The following is a 17,683-nucleotide window of genomic DNA, read 5'->3' on the forward strand; positions in this document are numbered from 1 at the left end:
ATTGACCTCTTAGTTTACAGCAGGGGCTTATTCTAGGTATCCCACTGCTTTCAATATACCACAAACTGCAGGGATTTATGTATATCCCGCTTACAGTTCCACTTAACACTTGCAGCTCTCTGGCGCCCCCTTACTCTCAGGTCAGATTAGGTACTGCACCTAGGGTAATTAGTCGCCAGAAAGGCTGCCAGCTATGTACTGGCTGTTGGGCACGCTGCAGCGACGCGATAAACATCCCAGAAAGGGGTTGAATCACCTCGTCCCTCCTACCTCTTCAGTTTACTGATTTTACCCTAACCTATGTCTAATTTCTATAATTCTGCTACAAAACATCTCATAGTCCTAACGATCCCATCATTCATCTCGGATTAACGTGAGCATTCTAATGAGATCAAATATGTCCTATCTGGGATACATATTTACAGAGAAAACCCTACTTCTTTACCAGACGGAGTTAGAAGCCCGTGTTTCGGGGAATGGGTAGGTACACCGAGTGAGAATAAGAATATATATTTTCGTATGTCTAGCTTAAATCGTTTGCCTAATATCTAACAAAAACTAAACAAAGAATCTTTCATGGATCCTCAAAGTTTCTACGTCACTTATAGCTGAACAAGAGCTTACACAGGAAATGCCGGTCGTAAATACTTTTGGCTCTCCTAACCCCCACACTCTCTGAGAAGGAAAGCCAGGAATTTGCAGTATCACTCCAAGAAGGGGGGCTTAACCCACGCAGGCTAGCAAGAGAACTACTTATGATATTTCATACCATATCGTGACACCTCCCCCTTTTGGTGTGCGCTAGGGAGGCAGTACCCCACGGTATGCCTCCATGGGCACCTCAGTAGGTTCACCCTGGCGGGAGAGTCCATCTGCATTCCCATGCTCTTTGCCCGTTTTGTGTTCAATGGTGAAGTCAAACTGCTGAAGGGCCCAGACTATGGCCAGGCACTCCTTCTCGATGGTGGAGTAGGCCACTTCCCTCGGCAAAAGCTTCCGGCTCAGGTATAACACGGGGTGCTCTTGGTCCTCCGAGTCAACCTGGCTGAGCACAGCACCAAGGCAAAACTCGCTGGCGTCGGTCTGCACCAAGTACGGTCGACTGCTGTCGACTGCTTTCAACACAGGGGCGTTGCACAGTGCGGTTTTCAACGCCTTGAAGGCCCCCTCACAGCCATCTGTCCAGTTGACGATGTGGGGTAGCTTCTTCCTGGTGAGGTCCGTCAAAGGTTTTGCCAGGCTACTATAGTGCTGTACGAAGCGCCTATAGTACCCTGCAGTGCCCAAGAAGGACATCACCTGTTTCTTGGTCACGGGAGTGGGCCAGTTCACGATCACTCCCACTTTGTCAGGCTCTGGCTTCAGGGTGTTCCCGCCTACCCGGTGCCCCAGGTAGTGAACCTCCCTCATGCCCATCTGACACTTTCCCGGCTTGATAGTCAGTCCTGCTTGGTGAATTCGCCTGAGCACCTCCTCGAGATGCTGCAGGTGTTCCTTCCAGGAGGGACTGAAGATGGCAATGTCATCCAAGTACGCCACGGCGTACGTCTCCAGTCCCTGAAGCAGGAGGTTGACCATCCGCTGGAAAGTGGCAGGGGCATTCTTCATGCCGAAGGGCAGGACCGTGGACTCTGTTAAAAATCGTTATTGCTCAAAAATATCTAATCAAGACTTAACCAGGTGCGTTATTCTTAAAAGAAAAATGTCATGATATTCTGACGAAAGTATAGTGGTTTATTGAGTTATCCACCATCGCAGCAAAAACATAAAAGGTAGATGAAACAATTACAAACAGAGTGTCCATGTGTAGATATCAGCGCTTCTCCTGTTACTCATCTTTCCAGGGTCCTGAATGGTAGAAGTCATCTGTCTGTGTGAAAGTCTGAAGTCATCATGGCATGGAGTAGCTAACAGCTGTTGTTCCTCGTGTCTTGTCTCATGTCCATGGAGAATGATGGTGAAGGAAGGGAGGTGACCGTCCCACGTGACAAAAAGCCCCCCACCCCCTCCTTAGAGACGTTATTTATATGGTTTCTACAGTTCACGTGTCTTCTGTATATGGAGTTAACTTATACTCTGAGCTACATACACAGAAATAGCTTTTGATAGTGTCAGCAAGAAACCATGTGCTCGGTACAGAATAAAAATAAGAATAATTAATATTTAACAATTCCCCCTTTTGAGGGTGACAGACATTGATTGGAACCCTCAAATTAAAATATTAATAAAATCTTCTTTCTTCTTTGGCAAAATGATGTAATAAATAATATCAATAATAATATTGTTATATGTTCTCAATAATATAATGATATGTAAATTCATGTCATGGTAGGCCGTGACTAATATTCATATAAAATATATATTATACTTCCCTATATCTACTTGAAGCATCTCAGGTGTGATGTCATCTGATGTCATCTGGTCTTCATCTTGGTTCTTCTTCTTGGTTCTTTCAAACAATCTTTAATATGTCTTTTGTAATAGATGATAACATGTAGATATGTAGAGACCGTGTGTCATGTGTCAATCAAAGTCCATAAATTCAAATGTTGATAAAAAAACAAAGTCCATAGATGAAATGTAGCTTTAATATCTGTGCAGTGTCACCTTTAGAGACCTGGACTTACGTTGGCTCGCCTTGGAAATCATCTGGAATCCTCATATCGTCCGCACTGGTCTTGGAACAGGTGTGACGTCTTTGGTCAGCACAGCAAGGGTTACATTGACTCTTCCTTGCCAAACATAGCACCATAACCAGTCCTTAGTGCACAGGACACATGTCAGGGTTGTAGCGGCCTGACAATTACCTGAGTGTTCACCAGCTTTCATGGAAGTCTTATAGGTGATAGGAAACCACTGGATCGTGATAAGAACGTAATAACACAGTTCATCTTTGATACTGTACTCATAGTCAGTGATGGATGCTGTAGTTGTGAATGGTGACATGAATTGTATTTGACACAGTCTATTATTACTCAGAAATCATAGCATTGTTACCTTGTGGAACTTCTGGATAACGGCTTTTCTTCTTGCAATTTTTAAGAATCAATTGAATTTAGAAAAATATAAAATCTTTATTAACGTCTTTAGTATCTTGATTGAAGTCTTCATTCCCTATTCTATACCAAATCTGGTAATTTCCCTAACTTATAATATCACAGCGTACCATAGCAATCAATAATATCCATATAATTATTAAATGATATTAAAATGGAATTTATATTTGGAAAATAAAATAATAATAATAATAATAAATGATAGTATATTATTAACCATATTCTTCATGTGATTGGACATTTTTATGTCATAAGTGTAATTTCTTTTTGAACCCATAGATGTCAGTGTGTCTTATGTAACAAGTGCTGATATTTATTATTAAAACTTTATTAATTTATGTTCAGTAGACCAATAATATGTAAGTATGTATAGCCATGAACCAAAATAAGTATATATATGAATAAATGAATGAATGAGTGAAAGAATTGTTGTATTTAACTCAGAATTGAAATTTTCTTATATAATGAAACCATATGATCACTATATTTGATAAAGCAATATGCTTGTAGACATTACTCTATTAAATATTGATTTTTCCTTGATGAAAAATAAGAATGAAAAATAAAAATTGAAAGAAAAGTGGAAAAAAAATGAAAAATAAAAATGAGAATAAAAAATAAAAATAAAAATAAAAATAAGGCCTTTATATGTTGATGACAAATGCTGAGATTGTTTCAGTAACACACTCCCTTAATACTTCCTCATGTAGATGTTGTCATAACCTTGGATCACCAAAATATTGAAATTATGCAACTTTGCATATTATACCCTTCATTAGAGGAAAAAATGATATTTATAATATTTATTGTTATTGTACCCAATAATACCTTATTAATATTTCTTCTTTATTAAAATGTGTGAAGAAGAGGTATTGATGAAATGTGATGATGTGATCAGGATCAAAAACACATTTCCTCCTTAATATCAAAAAATATTATTTTATGAAAAAATTAATTTGTAAAAACCCAAGTGAAAAATAATTATTTTTATAACTGTCATATCAACTTGTGCCATATATTTGTTTGAAGATGTATACTCATCTATGTAAATATAAAAAACACTGAAATATGAAAAAATTATCATTAGGAAAAAATGTTCTAAATGTAGGTTTCCTTGATAAACCATATTGATGTGTTATTGTACTTATTAAATAATAATAACTAAAGAAATATATGTTGAATAATAATATTTAAATATATCTTAATATTCTAATAATTTAACTGAATCTTATTATTTATTAAACACAAAGTTGTTGGTTTTTTTTTTCTTTTCTCTCAAACATACCATAAATCATGAGGCCTCAGTCAAACTGTGCATACACATTCCACATTCCACATACCACGCTATGGTCACTCTTACATCACATCTCATGTCAAATTCACTCAGCAGCTGCTCATATGTTCTCTCACCTGTCACATGTGACTCACATAGACGTTCACAATACATTTCACATACAAAGAATAAAAAACATGTATATTAACCCAAAATATTGTATCCTAATTATCAATCAATGCGCATTGTAATCTATTAAATTTAGTATTCTAATATTTTCTTTGAATATTCCCCAAATATTATTTAACAGTATGTTTTAACCTATAGAAAGGACTCCTCCATTTACAAGAAACCCGAGTTGAATGTTTCAACACTATTTCGGTACAAGCCTGTAACTAAGACCCTTTGAATGTATAGGCTGAGGAAAATTCCTAAAATTAAAAAAAAAAACAAGGCTATATGATATTCCTTAACTCACAGCTGTCACGTCATGCACCATGCAGTGGAAAAAACATAATGTTACAGAAAAACATGTAGTACACACATTTTTTTAGGTTGTTAGATATATTATTTATTTTGTTAGTGTTAAATATATAAAAATCATGCAGTTAATATAACTTCCTGTGTGAATAAGACATAAATTCATGAAACAGGTATTTTTTTGTTCAATCCTCGCTTTGAAAGTAAAATTCTAAGGGAAATGAAAGATAAAGGTTATTTTCATATTTATTTCAAAACAAAATAATTTAAATATCTTATACATATGTATATATTTAATAAATGTATTTAATTGTAATTCTAAATATTTTTTACTGGAGTATATTTTAATTATTTCACTATATATATAAAAATGCAGTTAATATAATCTCTACTTATACAAATATGCTACAGTATTTACTGTATACTATATTAATATATGTAACTGCAGAATTATATTGAAATAGAATAATTACATTAATAAATAATACATTGTATAACTCATCATATAATATAATTAATTTTTAGCCAATTCCTATCCCAAAATTTGGCTGTTTGTCGATAATCTGCTGAAATGCTAAATTTAGTAAGGTCAGTTTTAACCCTATGGACTCTTTGAAGAGCTGCTGTGATAATGGAGTGTTCAGCTGAGCTCCCCCTGGGATACTCACCTGCTTCCGTCTGTCAGTTTCCGCCATCTTTAGAGACAGATCTGAGCCTTCAGATTTTAAATCTTTCAGAGAAATATCTTTAATAGACTCCTGAATCTTTTCATAGGGTTTGTAGCAAATATGTAATTTTCTTCGTACTTCATAGATGTGATTTTGGAACAGGTTTGAAGATTTTGATTTTGGCTTTTGATAAGATTGAATTCTGCCTGGTTTCAAAGACTTAGTAAAATTTGTTTTCCTTTCAAGATTCTCGTGTTTTCTAGAAAAATCTAGGGATTTTGCGCATTCGTATAAGGAATTTTTCTGTGAAGCAATTATACGAGATACAGGATTTAAGAATTTAAATTTGTTTACAAAACAATTTATCATGGATTGTTGATTCAAATTCGTACAGACCAATTTATAAATCCTTTCAAAAATGGCCATAAAAGTAAACGTACATTCTTCCCGGCCAATCTTCAATTTTAGAAGAATATCAAGATCTGGATAATTTTCTTTCAATCCACAGAAAATCAAAATTCTTAATCTTTCTACATCAGTCATCTTTTCGTGGAACTCATCAGTCTGCATTTTTAGTGAGAGTCTTCTGGAGAAGATTACCGGAAGCCAAATTTTAAACAAATTATTTCTCTGCACATTAGTCAAATCAAACTTATCAGCAAAACTCTCAAATATCTCTGAATTTCTGCACACATGGATTTTGTCATCATATGCAGGAATGATTTTGCATAATTTTAGCAGGATTTTCCTAGATTTAAGTTGGAGTTGGGCCTCTGAGTCGTCTATTTTTAGTGGCCCTTGTACATCTGTCCCTCGTAGATCATCTTTGTCAATTGTCATGTCTCCTTCACTTCCTCCATCTTGTTTTTCATCTTGTGTCACAAAGTCAATGTCACTTTGGGTGGTCATCGTCATTACAGATACGTGTGTCACATCTTTCTCACTCTTCTCATTACAGTCAATCTTGGGAACATCATTCGTTTCCTTAGAAATTCTTTCTACACTGTCTTTTTTGGACTTCTCTGTCACAAACTCGTTAAATACATAAACCATATGTAAGATATTTTTAAATTGCTCTTTTTCTTTTTTCTTAGACATTAGCTTACAATCTAAATTCAAATTCGCGGTTCTGCATTCTGAAAATAAATTAGACCAAAATATTTCTAAGCTAGATCCGTACAAACTTACAAAGTCTATCTGACTTGATTTAGCATATGAATTTATCAAATCCATTTGTCTTACCTTGAAATCTCAGCTTGTAATCCCTTTGCTTTTACAACGCTGGGCTCCGGACTTCAGCACGGCTATTTTTAGCACGTCTGTTCTTCAGCACTACCAGTGCTTGCTGTCAATCCGTACAACACCTGTTAGTCTCCGTCATTCGTAGGTTCTTGTGAGATCTTTGTGACTTGAAATTTTGAAGTGGAATTCCTGAATACTTGCACAATCTAGCGGAACTCTTCTGTCTTCCCCCGTGTGCAAGAAGAAGGAAATTCACGCAAAAATAGCACAAAAAATCAAAACTGGCTGGCTAGGCCAAATGTTAAAAATCGTTATTGCTCAAAAATATCTAATCAAGACTTAACCAGGTGCGTTATTCTTAAAAGAAAAATGTCATGATATTCTGACGAAAGTATAGTGGTTTATTGAGTTATCCACCATCGCAGCAAAAACATAAAAGGTAGATGAAACAATTACAAACAGAGTGTCCATGTGTAGATATCAGCGCTTCTCCTGTTACTCATCTTTCCAGGGTCCTGAATGGTAGAAGTCATCTGTCTGTGTGAAAGTCTGAAGTCATCATGGCATGGAGTAGCTAACAGCTGTTGTTCCTCGTGTCTTGTCTCATGTCCATGGAGAATGATGGTGAAGGAAGGGAGGTGACCGTCCCACGTGACAAAAAGCCCCCCACCCCCTCCTTAGAGACGTTATTTATATGGTTTCTACAGTTCACGTGTCTTCTGTATATGGAGTTAACTTATACTCTGAGCTACATACACAGAAATAGCTTTTGATAGTGTCAGCAAGAAACCATGTGCTCGGTACAGAATAAAAATAAGAATAATTAATATTTAACAGACTCGTACAGTCCAAAGGGTGTGATAAAGGCGGACTTTTCCTGCGCCTCAGGGCTCAGGGGAATCTGCCAGTATCCTCGACTCAGATCCATTATTGTTAGGTAATCTGCGCCAGCTAACTTCTCAAGCAGCTCCTCGATGCACGGCATTGGGTGCGCATCCGAAGCTGTGATGGCGTTGAGTCCCCTGTAGTCCACGCAGAACCGGGTGGTCCGGTCCTTCTTTGGCACGAGAACTACAGGTGATGCCCACGCGCTCTTTGACCGTCAAATCACCCGCAGCTGTAACATCTCATCGATCTCTTGGCGCATAGTCTGCTGCACCTGGTCAGAGATTCGATAGGGTGTTCGCCGTAGTGGGGCGTGATTCCCGGTGTCCACCTCGTGGACTGCTAACTGAGTCCTCCCAGGTCGGTTGGAGAACACGACCCGGAAGGGTTCCAGTGTGGTTTGCAACTGCAACCGCTGGGATTCAGTTAATGAGGCACTTACCTCCACGTCCTCGATGGACCCATTGGCCTTGGCTTGGGCCAGCGTGTCCAGGAGGGTGTCTTCCTCATCGTCTTCGGGCAAGCTGCAGACCGGTAGGACGAAAGGTTCACATTCGTGATGAGCCTTCATCATGTTGACGTGAAAGGCCTTTCGCCTACCCCGAGCGTGGTCAAGCGTGACCACGTACGTGACCGGGTTGAGCTGTTGGTGGACGACGTACAGGCCCTCCCAGGCTGCCTGAAGCTTATCCGTTGGTACGGGGACCAGCACCCACACCTTTTGACCCACGTGGTAGGTCCGCTCCCGGGCGTTCTGGTCGTACCAGTGCTTCTGATCAGCCTGAGCCTGCGTCATGTTGTCATGCACCAACTGCGTCAAGGTCTGCATCTTGTCACGGAAGCGCATGACATACTCCACTATGGACACTTCAGAAGGGTTCGGCTCCTCTTTCCAGGATTCTCTTACCAACCCCAGGGGTCCCCGGACTCGCCTGCCGTACAGGAGCTCGAAGGGGGAGAACCCCGTCGAGGCCTGCGGAACCTCTCGGTAAGCGAACAGCAGGTGTGGGAGGTACCGCTCCCAGTCGCGCCCTTGAGTCTCAACCAGCATGCGTAGCATCTGTTTGAGGGTACCATTGAAGCGTTCACACAAGCCATTGGTCTGTGGGTGGTACGCACTCGATACCAGGTGCTTCACCTGCATTCTCTTACAGAGAGCCTCCATTAGGCGAGACATAAATTGGGTCCCTTGATCAGTAAGCATTTCCCTGGGAAACCCTACATGTGAAAAGATGGCCAACAGGGCATCCGCCACCTTATCTGCCCTAGTTGACAACAGAGCTACTGCCTCTGGGTACCGGGTAGCATAGTCTACCACAGTAAGGATGTATTGCTTTCCAGAGCTGCTGGGGACGGCCAGCGGGCCCACAATGTCCACCGCGATCCTCTGGAAAGGCTTTTCTATCACTGGCAAAGGGATCAGGGGAGCCTTAAGAGCAGGCCCCGCCTTCCCCACTCTTTGACAAGTGATACAGGAGCGGCAGACACATCTGTCCCCATCTTAGGCCAATAGAAGTGTTGAGACAGCCGGGCCTTAGTTTTGCTGATCCCCAAGTGTCCAGCTAGCGGGATCTCATGGGCAATCCGCAACAACTCACCCCGGAATTGCTGCGGGACGACCAGCTGTCTTTCCCTCAACCACTCCTTTTGTGATTCTCCGGGTACTGTCTCCCGGTACAACCTTCCTTGTTCCCAGAACACCTTCTCCTTATCAGTCTCGGAGAAGTGCGTCCGGGCAAGTTGTCTCAAACTCTGTAGGCTCGCATCTGTGTGCAGAGCGGCCTGAAACTCCTGGCTAGGGGAAGCCAGAAGCAACATCAGGGTCCCTTCCCCACGGGAACCCTCCTGGACCTGCTCTGGGTCCACCTCTGCTTCAGTCACAGTAATGACTGAGGAGGGTCCGGAAGGCAGACAGTTATCTGTGTTCCGGGCACTCTGACTGCGGGTGACAGCAGCTACGTAGGCTGTCTCCCCGGGGGTTTCTACAGACCCATCAGCCAGCGCTGCTATGGGCTCTACCTCCCCATCCACCCCCAACACTCCAGGGGCAGTGCTACTTATGGGCCAGTTACCTTCCTCGGTGGCACTGGTCACTTTCATGGCATCACCTTCCTCACGGTTCCCATGCATCTCCCCATTTCCTGTAGCACCGACACTTGCCCCTGTTAGGGGTTCCTCAGCCGTCTCACTCTGCAGAGCGACGTGGATGGGCATGCCTGTACCTATGGACACATTAACCTTCACAGAAAAATCATTATCAGGTTCAGCTGGCACAGGTACAACATTTTCACCATCAATCCTAGGAAAAAAATGGTTAATAGATGCATCATTACAAGATAAAGCATGGTCAGGTAACACATGCGATCTCCCATCATCATCATCATCAGGGTTAACGTTACCCTTATTAGTAGATTGGGGAGGGGTATCAGTGACGTAGTGGGCCACGTTGGAGGGTCCGGAACTTTCTACGGTATACCTCGGGTGTAAGCTGGTACTTGGCTATCAGAGCCTGCTTGATGGCCTCATAGTCACCATCTTGTTCTTGAGGGAGGGCAGCAAACGCCTCCAGAGCTTTACCTCTCAGCCCTGGTGTCAGGTATCGGGCCCATTCATCTGTAGGCAGCCGGTACTGTCTGCAGGCTTTCTCAAAGGCCCACAGAAAAGTGTCCAAGTCCCCGTCCTTCTCCATAACAGGAAAGTGATCGGGCCGGGGCTTAGGTATCTGAGCGCTGCTGGGCTCATGTCTCTGGGCGGTGGAGGGCATCCCCCCCTGCCGGAGCATCTCCAGTTCATGTTCTCGCTGGGCTTGGCGCTCGGCTCTCTCAGCCTCCCGCTCGGCTCGCTGGGCCTGGGCCTCTCGCTCAGCTCGCTGGGCCTCTCTCTCCGCTCGGGCCTCTCTCGGCTTGCTGGGCCTGGGCCTCCTGCCGATATTGCTGAATCAGCTGCAGACGTCCCTCATGGTCGTCAGTGGGGAATTCTTTCAAGGCCGCCTGCAGGTGGGGGTCCAATTCGCCCGGATTGCTAACAGGGCCAGCATTCAGTGGTTGGACGCCTGCTGCAGCACCATGTTCGCTGGTGCTGGCTTCTGCGGCCTCTGGGCTCTGTGACCTGGCTTGGTCGGCTTCCCATTGCACCAGAACTGCGACCAGTTGGGCTTTGTTTTTGCCCGCAAAGTCAATGTGCTGTGACTTGCATAAGGCAACAAGGGTGTCTCTCGTCTGCTGCTCATAGAAGGTTTCTCCCCGCACAACCATGGTTGCCAAATAAAAGACAGGATAGAAAAACGAAGAGAAAGGGAGGGGATAATTACCCGTACACAATTGTCTCAAGACTAATAAAACACTGAGTTCGTTCTCCAAACTTATTTGCGCAGAGTCCTTGCAAGAACTTTCTGCAAGTTTTTAGTGAGAGGAATGATTACTCAAACCAAATCACTAATGCTCTAAGATATCCCATCGCCTTGCCACCAATTGTCACGATTCCCCTGACTGCTGTCACCAATGGGTCAGGATTCACACCGTGACCGTCACCCCTACGTCACGGATTGAGGTGACTTTAGGCCAACAGACGGCTATCACATGTGCAGGGGGGCTTATCTTAGTTATCCCTCCACTCCACGATGTGATGAGAAAACACGCACAAGGCTATTGACCTCTTAGTTTACAGCAGGGGCTAATTCTAGGTATCCCACTGCTTTCAATATACCACAAACTGCAGGGATTTATGTATATCCCGCTTACAGTTCCACTTAACACTTGCAGCTCTCTGGCGCCCCCTTACTCTCAGGTCAGATTAGGTACTGCACCTAGGGTAATTAGTCGTCAGAAAGTCTGCCAGCTATGTACTGGCTATTGGGCACGCTGCAGCGACGCGATAAACTACTCCCACTCAGGCAGGAACAATAATTAGCAACGCCACAGTCGCTTCAGCATAACCCAAAAGTCTGCACGGTATCACTGCCACCAGCTTCGATTAAACGGGTCCGAAGCTAACCCAACACAGTAGCGTAATTCTCTTCCAGAGACAGGGTGCGTTTAGAGCATGGAGAATGAACTAACATATAATATTATATCCCATAAAAAATTAGGCAGTGCTTTATCAAAAATATTTTATAAAGATGTTATAAATGAGACAATTGCAAATATGTACAAGGGTAATTATAACATAAAGGGAATAAATGAGAAAAGGCAACACTCACATGTTCAAAGCATGACAGGCAACCAGGCTAGGGCAGTTTTCCATACGTCCCAACTCATGGGATGTACTCAGCTCTTCCAGGAAAATAGGACAAGAAGCAAGCTGGGGATGTGTGCAGACAGTTATAGCTTAAGCCTGTAACATCCCAGAAAGGGGTTGGATCACCTCGTCCCTCCTACCTCTTCAGTTTACTGATTTTACCCTAACCTATATTTAATTTCTATAATTCTGCTACAAAACATCTCATAGTCCTAACCAACCCATCATTCATCTCGGATTAACGTGAGCATTCTAATGAGATCAAATATGTCCTATCTGGGATACATATTTACAGAGAAAACCCTACTTCTTTACCAGACGGAGTTAGAAGCCCGTGTTTTGGGGAATGGGTAGGTACACCGAGTGAGAATAAGAATATATATTTTCGTATGTCTAGCTTAAATCGTTTGCCTAATATCTAACAAAAACTAAACAAAGAATCTTTCATGGATCCTCGAAGTTTCTACTTCACTTATAGCTGAACAAGAGCTTACACAGGAAATGCCGGTCGTAAATACTTTTGGCTCTCCTAACCCCCACACTCTCTGAGAAGGAAAGCCAGGAATTTGCAGTATCACTCCAAGAAGGGGGGCTTAGCCCACGCAGGCTAGCAAGAGAACTACTTATGATATTTCATACCATATCGTGACACATAGCATTACATAGAGTGCAGCACAGCACAGTGTAGGATTCCCAAGGCCATAGCATTACATAGAGTGCAGCCCAGCCCAGTGTAGGATTCCCCAGGCCATAGCATTGCATACAGTGCAGCACAGCCCAGTGTAGGATTCCCCAGGCCATAGCATTACATAGAGTGCAGCACAGCCCAGTGTAGGATTCCCCAGGCCATAGCATTACATAGAGTGCAGCACAGCCCAGTGTAGGATTCCCCAGCCCATAGCATTACATACAGTGTAGCACAGCCCAGTGTAGGATTCCCCAGGCCATAGCATTACATAGAGTGCAGCACAGTGTAGGATTCCCCAGGCCATAGCATTACATAGAGTGCAGCACAGCCCAGTGTAGGATTCCCCAAGCCATAGCATTACATAGAGTGCAGCACAGCCCAGTGTAGGATTCCCCAGGCCATAGCATTACATAGAGTGCAGCAGAGCCCAGTGTAGGATTCCCCAGGCCATAGCATTACATAGAGTGCAGCACAGCCCAGTGTAGGAGTCCCCAGGCCATAGCATTACATAGAGTGCAGCAGAGCCCAGTGTAGGATTCCCCAGGCCATAGCATTACATAGAGTGCAGCACAGCCCAGTGTAGGATTCCCCAGCCCATAGCATTACATACAGTGTAGCACAGCCCAGTGTAGGATTCCCCAGGCTATAGCATTACATACAGTGCAGCCCAGTGTAGGATTCCCTAGCCCATAGCATTACATAGAGTGCAGCACAGCCCAGTGTAGGATTCCCCAGGCCATAGCATTACATAGAGTGCAGCACAGCCCATTGTAGGATTCCCCAGGCCATAGCATTACATAGAGTTCAGCATAGCCCAGTGTAGGATTCCCCAGCCCATAGCATTACATACAGTGCAGCCCAGCCCAGTGTAGGATTCCCCAGGCCATAGCATTACATAGAGTGCAGCACAGCCCAGTGTAGGATTCCCCAGCCCATAGCATTACATAGAGTGCAGCATAGCCCAGTGTAGGATTCCCTAGGCCATAGCAATACATAGAGTGCAGCCCAGTGTAGGATTCCCCAGGCCATAGCATTACATAGAGTGCAGCACAGCCCAGTGTAGGATTCCCCAGGCCATAGCATTACATAGAGTGCAGCACAGCCCAGTGTAGGATTTCCCAAGCCATAGCATTACATAGAGTGCAGCACTGCCCAGTGTAGGAGTCCCCAGCCCATAGCATTACATAGAGTGCATCACAGCCCAGTGTAGGATTCCCCAGCCCATAGCATTACATACAGTGTAGCACAGCCCAGTGTAGGATTCCCCAGGTCATAGCATTACATAGAGTGCAGCACATCCCAGTGTAGGATTCCCCAGCCCATAGCATTACATAGAGTGCAGCAGAGACCAGTGTAGGAGTCCCCAGCCTATAGCATTACATAGAGTGCAGCACAGCCCAGTGTAGGATTCCCCAGGCCATAGCATTACATAGAGTGCAGCACAGCCCAGTGTAGGATTCCCCAGCCCATAGCATTACATACAGTGCAGCACAGCCCAGTGTAGGATTCCCCAGGCCATAGCATTACATAGAGTGCAGCACAGCACAGTGTAGGATTCCCCTGGCCATAGCATTACATAGAGTGCAGCACAGCCCATTGTAGGATTCCCCAGCCCATAGCATTACATAGAGTGCAGCACAGCCCAGTGTAGGATTCCCCAGGCCATATCATTACATAGAGTGCAGCACAGCCCAGTGTAGGATTCCCCAGCCCATAGCATTACATAGAGTGCAGCCCAGTGTAGGATTCCCCAGGCCATAGCATTACATAGAGTGCAGCACAGCCCAGTGTAGGATTCCCCAGGCCATAGCATTACATAGAGTGCAGCACAGCCCAGTGTAGGATTCCCCAGCCCATAGCATTACATAGAGTGCAGCACAGCCCAGTGTAGGATTCCCCAGGCCATAGCATTACATAGAGTGCAGCACAGCCCAGTGTAGGATTCCCCAGCCCATAGCATTACATAGAGTGCAGCAGAGCCCAGTGTAGGAGTCCCCAGCCCATAGCATTACATAGAGTGCAGCACAGCCCAGTGTAGGATTCCCCAGCCCATAGCATTACATAGAGTGCAGCACAGCCCAGTGTAGGATTCCACAGCCCATAGCATTACATAGAGTGCAGCACAGTGTAGGATTCCCCAGCCCATAGCATTACATAGAGTGCAGCACAGCCCAGTGTAGGATTCCCCAGCCTATAGCATTACATAGAGTGCAGCACAGTGTAGGATTCCCCAGCCCATAGCATTACATAGAGTGCAGCACAGTGTAGGATTCCCCAGGCCATAGCATTACATAGAGTGCAGCACAGCCCAGTGTAGGATTCCCCAGGCCATAGCATTACATAGAGTGCAGCACAGCCCAGTGTAGGATTCCCCAGGCCATAGCATTACATAGAGTGCAGTACAGCCCAGTGTAGGATTCCCCAGGCCATAGCATGACATAGAGTGCAGCACAGCCCAGTGTAGGATTCCCCAGCCCATAGCATTACATACAGTGCAGCAGAGCCCACTGTAGGATTCCCCAGGCCATAGCATTACATAGAGTGCAGCATAGGCCAATGTAAGATTCCTCAGCCCATAGCATTACATAGAGTGCAGCACAGCCCAGTGTAGGATTCCCCAGGCCATAGCATTACATAGAGTGTAGCATAGCCCAGTGTAGGATTCCCCAGCCCATAACATTATATAGAGTGCAGCACAGCCCAGTGTAGGATTCCCCAGCCCATAGCATTACATACAGTGCAGCAGAGCCCAGTGTAGGATTCCCCAGGCCATAGCATTACATAGAGTGCAGCATAGCCCAATGTAAGATTCCTCAGCCCATAGCATTACATAGAGTGCAGCACAGCCCAGTGTAGGATTCCCCAGGCCATAGCATTACATAGAGTGCAGCACAGCCCAGAGTAGGATTCCCCAGGCCATAGCATTACATAGAGTGCAGCACAGCCCAGTGTAGGATTCCCCAGGCCATAGCATTACATAGAGTGCAGCACAGCCCAGTGTAGGATTCCCCAGGCCATAGCATTACATAGAGTGCAGCATAGCCCAGTGTAGGATTCCCCAGCCCATAACATTACATAGAGTGCAGCACAGCCCAGTGTAGGATTCCCCAGCCCATAGCATTACATAGAGTGCAGCACAGCCCAGTGTAGGATTCCCCAGCCCATAACATTACATAGAGTGCAGCACAGACCAGTGTAGGATTCCCCAGCCCATAGCATTACATAGAGTGCAGCATAGCCCAGTGTAGGATTCCCCAGCCCATAACATTACATACAGTGCAGCACAGCCCAGTGTAGGATTCCCCAGGCCATAGCATTACATAGAGTGCAGCACAGCCCAGTGTAGGATTCCCCAGCCCATAACATTACATAGAGTGCAGCACAGACCAGTGTAGGATTCCCCAGCCCATAGCATTACATAGAGTGCAGCACAGCCAAGTGTAGGATTCCCCAGCCCATAGCATTACATAGAGTGCAGCATAGCCCAGTGTAGGATTCCCCAGGCCATAGCATTACATAGAGTGCAGCACAGCCCATTGTAGGATTCCCCAGCCCATAGCATTACATAGAGTGCAGTACAGCCCAGTGTAGGATTCCCCAGCCCATAGCATTACATAGAGTGCAGCACAGCCCAGTGTAGGATTCCCCAGCCCATAGCATTACATACAGTGCAGCACAGCACATTATAGGATTCCCCCAGGCCATAGCATTATATAGAGTGCAGCACAGCACACTGTAGGATTCCCCAGCCCATAGCATTACATAGAGTGCAGCACAGCCCAGTGTAGGATTCCCCAGCCATAGCATTACATACAGTGCAGCACAGCCCAGTGTAGGATTCCCCAGCCCATAGCATTACATAGAGTGCAGCACAGCCCAGTGTAGGATTCCCCAGCCCATAGCATTACAAACAGTGCAGCACAGCCCAGTGTAGGATTCCCCAGCCCATAGCATTACATAGAGTGCAGCAGAGCCCAGTGTAGGATTCCCCAGGCCATAGCATTACATTCATTGCAGCACAGCCCAGTGTAGGATTCCCCAGCCCATAGCATTACATACAGTGCAGCACAGCCCAGTGTAGGATTCCCCAGCCCATAGCATTACATAGAGTGCAGCCCAGTGTAGGATTCCCCAGCCCATAGCATTACATACAGTGCAGCACAGCCCAGTGTAGGATTCCCCAGGCCATAGCATTACATAGAGTGCAGCACAGCCCAGTGTAGGATTCCCCAGGCCATAGCATTACATAGAGTGCAGCAGAACCCAGTGTAGGATTCCCCAGGCCATAGCATTACATAGAGTGCAGCACAGCCCAGTGTAGGATTCCCCAGCCCATAGCATTACATAGAGTGCAGCACAGCCCAGTGTAGGATTCCCCAGCCCATAGCATTACATAGAGTGCAGCACACCCCAGTGTAGGATTCCCCAGGCCATAGCATTACATAGAGTGCAGCACAGCCCAGTGTAGGATTCCCCAGCCCATAGCATTACATAGAGTGCAGCACAGCCCAGTGTAGGATTCCCCAGGCCATAGCATTACATAGAGTGCAGCACAGCCCAGTGTAGGATTCCCCAGGCCATGGCATTACATAGAGTGCAGCAGAACCCAGTGTAGGATTCCCCAGGCCATAGCATTACATAGAGTGCAGCACAGCCCAGTGTAGGATTCCCCAGCCCATAGCATTACATAGAGTGCAGCACAGCCCAGTGTAGGATTCCCCAGCCCATAGCATTACATAGAGTGCAGCACAGCCCAGTGTAGGATTCCCCAGGCCATAGCATTACATAGAGTGCAGCACAGCACAGTGTAGGATTCCCCAGCCCATAGCATTACATAGAGTGCAGCACAGCCCAGTGTAGGATTCCCCAGGCCATAGCATTACATACAGTGTAGCACAGCCCAGTGTAGGATTCCCCAGCCCATAGCATTACATACAGTGCAGCACATCCCAGTGTAGGATTCCCCAGGCCATAGCATTACATAGAGTGCAGCACAGCACAGTGTAGGATTCCCCAGCCGATAGCATTACATAGAGTGCAGCACAGCCCAGTGTAGGATTCCCCAGGCCATAGCATTACATAGAGTGCAGCACAGCCCAGTGTAGGATTCCCCAGCCCATAGCATTACATAGAGTGCAGCACAGCACAGTGTAGG

At 45.1% G+C, this 17,683-nt stretch overlaps 1 long non-coding RNA gene across 1 annotated transcript; it reads right to left on the minus strand.

The window, feature by feature from the left end:
• Positions 1-1,721: 1,721 nt before the first annotated feature.
• LOC138681221 (uncharacterized) lies at positions 1,722-7,524 on the minus strand. The gene is made up of 2 exons (XR_011321900.1): positions 6,720-7,524; positions 1,722-5,020 (listed from the first exon to the last, which is right to left on the minus strand). It is a non-coding gene; the product is annotated as an uncharacterized lncRNA (long non-coding RNA).
• Positions 7,525-17,683: the final 10,159 nt, after the last annotated feature.

The sequence above is a fragment of the Ranitomeya imitator genome, chromosome 1 (assembly GCF_032444005.1).
Source record: "Ranitomeya imitator isolate aRanImi1 chromosome 1, aRanImi1.pri, whole genome shotgun sequence".
Classification (NCBI taxonomy): Eukaryota; Metazoa; Chordata; class Amphibia; order Anura; family Dendrobatidae; genus Ranitomeya; species Ranitomeya imitator.